This window comes from Ctenopharyngodon idella, chromosome 21, assembly GCF_019924925.1.
Source record: "Ctenopharyngodon idella isolate HZGC_01 chromosome 21, HZGC01, whole genome shotgun sequence".
NCBI lineage: Eukaryota > Metazoa > Chordata > Actinopteri > Cypriniformes > Xenocyprididae > Ctenopharyngodon > Ctenopharyngodon idella.
In genome coordinates this window covers 731,128-739,321 of record NC_067240.1, presented here as the reverse complement: position 1 = coordinate 739,321, position 8,194 = coordinate 731,128, and the positions used below count along the sequence as shown (strand labels likewise).

Here is an 8,194-nt window from a genome sequence, read left to right as displayed (position 1 = left end):
CCAAACCCCCCCGTAATTCACACCCTGGGTAAGCCTTGTCTGTGTAATGCACATATAATGCACTTAATTAATGTTTAAACCACAGGATGACATCACTACAAATTGGAAAACGTTCCCTAACAAAACACACTATTTACACGTGAACCGCTCTCAAACACAACTTTCTGATGCTTTATGAAATTCAATGAGAAAACATATTCCTCACAATAAGAATCACAAGCATCAAAAGTACAAAAAAAGACCCCAGCATTAAATGTACAGTAACATTAACGGTTCATTTTCATTGCCGAACAGGGCTACAACAACCTTCCAACAGAACTTTTAATAGAGAATAACCCATAAACCTGCACACCGAGAGCACACTGTGATCAAACCAACTGTACAGAATATGAGTCCGTTCAGAAGAGAGCACAGGTGAACTGAATGATGATATGAACAATCTGAGAGGAAGAGGAGGAAGAGCAAGGTGTGAAAGTGTTGCTAGATCGACACACTAGAAGGTTTTCTCCTCATTTCCTGTAATGTGACCACAGTGACGGTAGTGTATAGAGGCGGGTCTATAACATTAGTTTTGATTTGACGGTGTCTTTAGCTTTTCATCAGAGCCCTTTTATAAAACTTTTTCTGAAACTCAAACAGCAACATCAGCACAGATTTCGGAGTTGCGTCGATGTTTCCTCTTTCCTGCTCATCACAAGGTGATTAAAACACTATTTATTTTGTGAAGTTTTTATTTATTCATTACAGAAGGTACAGTACTGCACACTTTAAATGTCAGTGGCAACAAAGCCTAAAACTTATTTAATGTTTTTACACCTTTTACATCATGAAAGTAGAAACATGTTTTATTCCTGAACTGGAACTGATGGACTGTAATTTACTGTCATGTTGTAATGAGAAGGAAAGAGATGTTTTGCACACAAGAAAGTTCTGGATGTGATTATCAGTGTTGATCTTGTGTAAATGAAGACAGAATGATGTTTTGGTGAAAGAGATCTGTGTTCATGCAGCTGAGAAAGATGATTTAAAGTGACGCTTGACTTTAATAATTGGGTCAATGATGTGACGGTTCATTTTTTTTTTTTTTTGTCCAAAGGCCTTAATAATAATTAAAAACAAAGATATGACATCCAAAGTATGTAAGGTAGTACAACTAGATCTCTTTTATTGAATACAGAAGGTTTTAATTATATTTTGCAACATATAAAGATATTTTAAAGATTTTGAAGTGTCAAAAGGTCATTTGGGTCAGCCATTTTATTTGTGATTAAAATATCTTAAAATGTAATAAATGTATATATTTTTTTATTCTGGCATGATTTTATAACATCATATATCAACATACAAAATGGTGTTAAAATTATGTGTAGAAGTTGTTGCTTTGTTATGAGAAAGAATGTCTGGAAAAATGAATTTCATTGATGTCATTTGGAGTAACCAATATAAAGAAACCATTTTGGATCAAGTCATGTGGTCAGTATCATGTGACAGGATGTGACATCATTCAGACACCTGCAAAGGACCACATGGTCATGAAGCAAAGTAACTAACTCTCTCTTAACTATTTGAAAAATTCATGTTTTCCCTTGATTATACGCATGTCCCGAAACATCAGGTCATTCGGTACAATCGCTATAAAACATGGAAATGTTGTAATATTTTAAAAACTTGTTCTAAATATAAAATGTTTGATTGATTGTCCTTTTGCATATCAGCCTGTTAGCATTGTTTGAAAATATCGTCATTCGGTAAAACTGAAATTTTTGTTAAACCGAATGACTTTTTTGGTGAAAAATTTTGTCCATCTTGTAAAAAAAAAAATGCCAAAAGCAGTGTTAATAGATTATAAAAACCACATAATCTCATTGTTAACACTTAATAAAACATCAGAATTAATTTTATCTCCATTATGTTTTTTTTTAATTTATTCGTCAATGACCCAGCTACAAAAATACAATAAACCAATTTACAAAATCAAATTTCTTTGATTCCTCCGTCCTTTTTCCTTTCCTCATATCTATATAGAGGGATGAACAAGGACATGAGGAAAGGCTGATGCTGATGGTTAATGTTTACTGCACTTTCATTTTCCTCTCTTCTGTCGTTCTTTCAGCTGGACATCTTCATGTTCTGATACTACATTAATCTGGCTTTAAAGGAATAGTTCACTTTCAAATGAAAATTAGCTCAAGCTTTACTCACTCTCAAGCTATCCTAGGTGTTTATGACTTCTTTCTGAAGAACACAATCAGAGTTATATTAATATCCTGACACATCTGAGCTTTATAATGGCAGTGAACGGGACCAGTGAGTATGCTTCCATCCACATCCATCCATCATAAATATGTGCTCCACACAGCTCTGGGGGGTTAATAAATGCCTTCTGATCCATTTCCCTTTCGAAGGGAACTCGCACTGCGTCAGCAACGCTTTGCGGAATGCCTCGCGTGAATGCTTCTGAGCACGTGTGTCAACTAATCCAATGATGAAAGTGCCTTTTAGAATGGAGCAGCTTCTCGTGCCCCTCCTCATAAATACGGGGGGCCGGGAAGACATTCTCAGCAGAAGCCTTCAAAGCAGAAGCCAGATCTGAGGACTGTGCTTCAAGCTAAGAGGGCTTCAGGCCAAACGCGTCAGACGCCCCCTTGCGGGATGGAGCAGCTAACACCTCAAGCATACGGTGCCCGTTCCATCTTGTTGCCCTCAGGGGACCGTTCTGCCAACCCCGCCACCCTTGGTGCCTTGGGGTGTAGCGGTTTCCAGCGAGCTTATGGTGCAGCGATCCCTCGACACTGCGTCACACTTGCACTCTCTGAGGAGAGACAATAAGCAGTTGAAAAGGTTGTTTCCTGCCAGTACACTTCAAGTCATCGGAGTGACTGCATTAACTACACCAGAGACCAGTCTCGAGAGACCGGTCCCCTTAGTAGATTTTCTGGTAGAATGGAAACGTCGGAGGATGGAGGCCTCTGAGGGGCCCAACTCATAGAGTCTGGTCTCTCAACTGAAGTTTTGGAGACCATACTTCACTCCAGAGCTCCATCCACAAGGAAACTTTACGCCCTGAAGTGGAAACTTTTCACTTCTTGGTGTGATATGCAACCATTAGATCCAGTAAACTGCCCAGTCGGTTCAGTGCTTGATTTCTTACAAGATCGCTTTTCATCAGGGCTAAACCCATCTACACTAAAGGTGTACGTGTCAGCTATTTCTGCCAATCGTGCTCCTTTGGATTGGACAACTGTGGGGAGAAACCCATTGATAACCCGTTTCCTTCGTGGTACTTTGAGGCTGAGGCCTGCAACACGTACCAGGGTTCCTGCTTGGGACATGCCCATTGTTTTAGAAAGTCAAGAAAAGAGCACTGGACACATATGTCCACAGAACTGCCCTGTGGAGGAAATCAGATCAGTTATTTGTTTGTTTTGGGCTGCATAATAGGGGGCGTCCTGCATCCAAACAAACAGTCAGCAAGTGGATAGCCGAGGCTATTTCACTGGCTTATGAGGTTTCTGGTTAGCCATGTTTCTTGGCTGTCAGAGCTCACTCTACTAGGAGTATGGCGGCCTGCAAGGCTTTAATTTCGGGGGTTTCCCTCAAAGAAGTTTGTGATGTGGCAGGGTGGTCCTCTCCGCTCACGTTTGTGAGATATTATAACCTCGATATGGATGCTGCTCCAGGCTCGCAGGTGCTTGTTGTTTATTATGCATAGTTCATACAGACAGGTATTGTCACAGACACGCCAGGCTCCAACGTCACCCAATCACAGCGCACTCCATCACCAGAGTACTGATCACATGCACCTGCACTCAATCAGCACTCCAATTAGTCACGAGTTAAAAGACACTCACACGCACTCAGTCACTGTCCGGTCTCGTTCGCATCAAGACTTACCTTCATGCTTACCTCATGGACTCCTGTATACTACTTACCTGTCTCCAGCATGTTCCAAGTTTCCTTCTGTGTCTCCCGCCTTCATGTGAGTTATCCAGTGTCTTTTCTGCTCTGCTTCACCAGCCATTCGTCAGCCATCCCAGCTCACCATCGCTGCAACACAAGGACAGTATCATTATTCTACCAGTCACCATTCACCTGCTATATTACTGTTTACTTACCTGCACTCCTGTTGTCTCTGCTTGTTGTTAAATAAACACCCAATACCTGTTATCCATTGTCTCCGACCCTTCTGTATTGTAACAGGTATTTGCAAGCATGGCATTTTGGTAGGTCATTCCTCAAAGCGTTGCTGACGCAGTGTGAGTTCCCTTCGAAAGGGAATGTCTCAGGTTATGTGTATAACCATAGTTCCCTGAGAATAGGGAACGAGACACTGCGTCCCTTTGCCATACTTCCTGCATCCCTGTGATCAACTTACTTTGGAATTCTGAAGCTAAATCCGGTCTGGCCGGGTGTGCCTTTATCTTTTCCTGGTCGTGACGTCACCTGCCCGTGATGTTCACTCTCACCATTGGATTAGTTGACACACGTGCTCAGAAGCGTTCACGCGAGACGTTGTCCAAAGCATTGCTGATGCAGTGTCTTGTTCCCTATTCTCAGGGAACTATGGTTATATGCATAACCTGAGACATTTTAACAAGCTATAAAGTAAAATATCTAGCTTCCGCCATACCGCCTTCCGTATTCAACTTACAAAGAAAGTGTAAAACTCTCACAGTTCAAAACACTTACACTACGTCCTACGCCTTCCCTATTCAACTTACGGAAAAAGTGTAACTGAAGCGACACAAGTTAAGCTTTTTTCGCAAGTTGAATATGGAAGGTGGTCTGGTGGAAGCGAGATAATTTTCTTTATAACTTGTTAAATATGGGTATTTTTCTTACACATACACACCGCTTCACTTCAGAAGGCCTTTATTAACCGTCCGGAGCCATGTGGAGTATGTTTATGATGGATGGATGCACTTTCTTCAGCTCATACTCATTGGTCCCGTTCACTGCCATTATAAAGCTCAGATGCGTCAGGATATTTATTAATATATCTCAGATTGTGTTCATCAGAAAGAAGAAAGTCATATACACCTAGGATGGCTTGAGGGTGAGTAAAGCTTGGGGTAATTTTCATTTGAAAGTGAATTAATCTTTTAACAAAACTGTCTTCTGTGTGATTGAACAGATTCAGATGGAGTGGAGAAAGAAAATCACACATCCAGAAAACTGCTGGAGCCTCAGAAATCACAGAGCAGCAGAAAACAAGAAGACAGAGAGAAAAATGGAGACACAAACCAGTGGATCACAAGAGAAAAGAGGACAGAGACTTGTTAGATGTGAGAGTATGGAGAGAGTAAGGCCAAGCTGTGAGTGTTTGATCATTATGGAACTTGCTAGATGTAGTTATTATTATTTTTACACTTTACGACACATTCAGAGAGATTCATCAGACTTTCTGCAGTCTGAATATAGAATAGCTTATTGAAAGTTCACAGATGTGTGATTGTGTTTAATTGACAGAAAGTGTTATAGATTGAGAATATAAAAACAAACCCAAAACAATGAGGATAATATGATATATATTTGTGTATATTTGTGATTTCTAGTGTCATGTGATCCAGATGATCCTGTAAATATTCATTCTGATGTCAAAACTGAGGAGAGATTCTCTCATCAAAACCCTTCATCAGGTTTTCAAGATCACACAACATCAGATACAAGCAGCTGAAGACTAGAACATCATCATCATCATCACAGACTACACCCATCTCCTGCATTCTGGAAGCTTTTACAAACTAATGACCAAAAAAAAAAAAAAAAACTACTAAAACAGTTTTCACTACACCATTTTCAGCTAAAAACATAAAACTTTTTAATGCGTTTTGGGTGCCTGAAAATGCAAACTTTTGAAAACGAGTTTCAGAGTGTAAATTTTTGAAAAGAATATCGTTATCGCCTCAGTGTCAACTACAAAAACATGAATATGTGAAAACGTTGACGTCATGTACATGTGTATTGCGCGTTCAGTCTATACGCGAGTAGTTTTCTTTACAAAGTGACATTGCCATCTACTGGCCTGGCAGCAGAATACAGCGATTTTAGTTGTTTCCGTGGATTGTTTTGATAATGTTGTCTGTTATATGAAAAACGCAAAGGAAAAACGTTTAATGGACAGTTTCTTCCTCAGATCAGTGTCTTCATCCTGCTCAGATGCTGCACTTTACTGACACACCAGTGTTTGATAGTGAACACTTGAACATGCTTTATATAAGATAGAGAAACACTCTGAACAGACGGCTGGTCCACTGTAGAGAAACACACATTTATACCTTTATGTCTTCAGTTCACTGGAGAACTAACTGTTTTTATGCGTTTCTAGTCATGAAGTGAGCAAGATATATATATATGCGACACCTCTCAGCCTATCGTGTCACCGTTCAAAACTCCTCCCTGTGTACCACCAATTCGTACCGCCTGTCCCGCCAGTTAGCATTAGCCATTATGCTTTTTTGGCTAAAGGTTGCAGGCTTGCCTTCCAGTGGCTTTGACATTACGGCACATTTGCTTCAACTGCTTCAGTGTTTCACAAAGGCTCGATCTGCCCATCACTATTCATAATACTGATAATCACCATAGTTCAAGAGCTGGGCAGAGGGAAATCTGCTGGGCTGATGAAAAACCAGGTGAGCTTCTCCAAGCTGGAATTAAACCCCTTTCCCGCCATCTCCATCAACTCACTGTGACTCAAACATCATCAGCACCCTGTTGAGAGCAGCGCCCTCTGGTGGAGATCAAGAACACTCCAACTGCGGGATGTAACAATAGGACAAATTAAATAGAATTAGATATTTTTCAGAATTACTTTTTACAGTTAATTGCACTATAATGAATATGTACTACCAAGAATTACACTTCTTGATATCCTTCCCCTTTGTGTGATCAGTGTCGATCTCATCTGAACATGTTTCAGGTCAATTCCAAATCAAGCAGCTTATAATCAATGCGGCGAATTAGTGTGGGTTTTTATTTCAAGAACTTGAATATGAAGTGAAATCCGTGTGAATTCACTAAATCCTGGATTACACAATTAATTAGCTCCTGAGCAATGTGATAAAGCTGCGGAGGCAAAACTCTGATGCTTTTTGGGTAACAGCCACTAGGTGGCGCTTTGGTAGTCATATATACTAGCTTATTTAATTTTTATTAATTTGTTCATTTAAATATCATTTTGTTGTAATATTGTTAATTGTTTATTTCTTTGAGTGTGTGCTCTCTATAGGTGAGAGAAAAAATGTTTAAAGGATATGCCACCCCTGACAGGAGGGGGCGCTGGTGCAAGAGCATACAGTTTTTTGACCGTACACATGGAGCAAACCTGAAAGCGGGCTTTAAGTTGTTTGTTTTATGCTACAATGCATCTTGATTTAATAAACTTCAGTTATTGTTTTGAAACATAAACAAGCCTCTCTGGATCTATTCATGCTACTTTGCATGCGTCAGGAGTATTGCATCATCACCTCCCACAGTGGCCAAGAAACAAGGGACAAAATTGGAAATTTGAAGCTTGTTTTACCACTACTGACTTGAGTGTGATGACTAGATTCTAACCAATGTTGACTACTGTTGCAGAGTGTGTGATTTACCACAAACATTCAAGGAAGTTATGAGTTCAAGTGAGACCATGAAAGGGGGATTCCATGTTAAACTTAAGTACCTAAAGAGTAGTATAGCATCCTTTATATCGCCAAAAAGTCTTTAGTTTTATCATATTTATAAAGGATACATACCCTGTACCGAGTCTTTCCGAAAACAGCCGAGTGCCTGGAGGCGTGTCGTGTGAGCGGAGACAGAGTGCTGAGCTGTCACGAGCACGCGCAGCTTTTGCGTAGCGATCGTCTGCAAGCTATCAATGGTCAACTAAACGGATGTATCTAAACACACAATACACCATCGCATTATCCCTGGATAACTTTTGAATCACTATAATGAATATAGCGTTATAGTGAATGATGAATAATGAATTTATGAATTCACTACGTTCGTGTTGTTTACATTATATGCACTTAGACACCTATTGCCAACAAAACAGACATTTGAAGCAGTTTTACTCTCCACCTGCGGTTCTGACTCATGACCGGGATCATTATCGCTGTGACCGCTCCATCTTTCAGTTTCAAACGATCTGTAAATCCAGTAGAACTGGGCCTTGTTTATGAAACCATAAGCACCGATCCTGAGGGCTCGA

The 8,194-nt window shown here is 40.1% G+C and overlaps 1 long non-coding RNA gene across 1 annotated transcript; it reads left to right on the top strand.

The window, feature by feature from the left end:
* Positions 1-568: 568 nt before the first annotated feature.
* Positions 569-7,329, top strand: LOC127503652 (uncharacterized). The gene is made up of 3 exons (XR_007927165.1): positions 569-698; positions 5,135-5,315; positions 5,556-7,329. It is a non-coding gene; the product is annotated as an uncharacterized LOC127503652 (long non-coding RNA).
* The last annotated feature ends 865 nt before the right edge of the window (positions 7,330-8,194 follow it).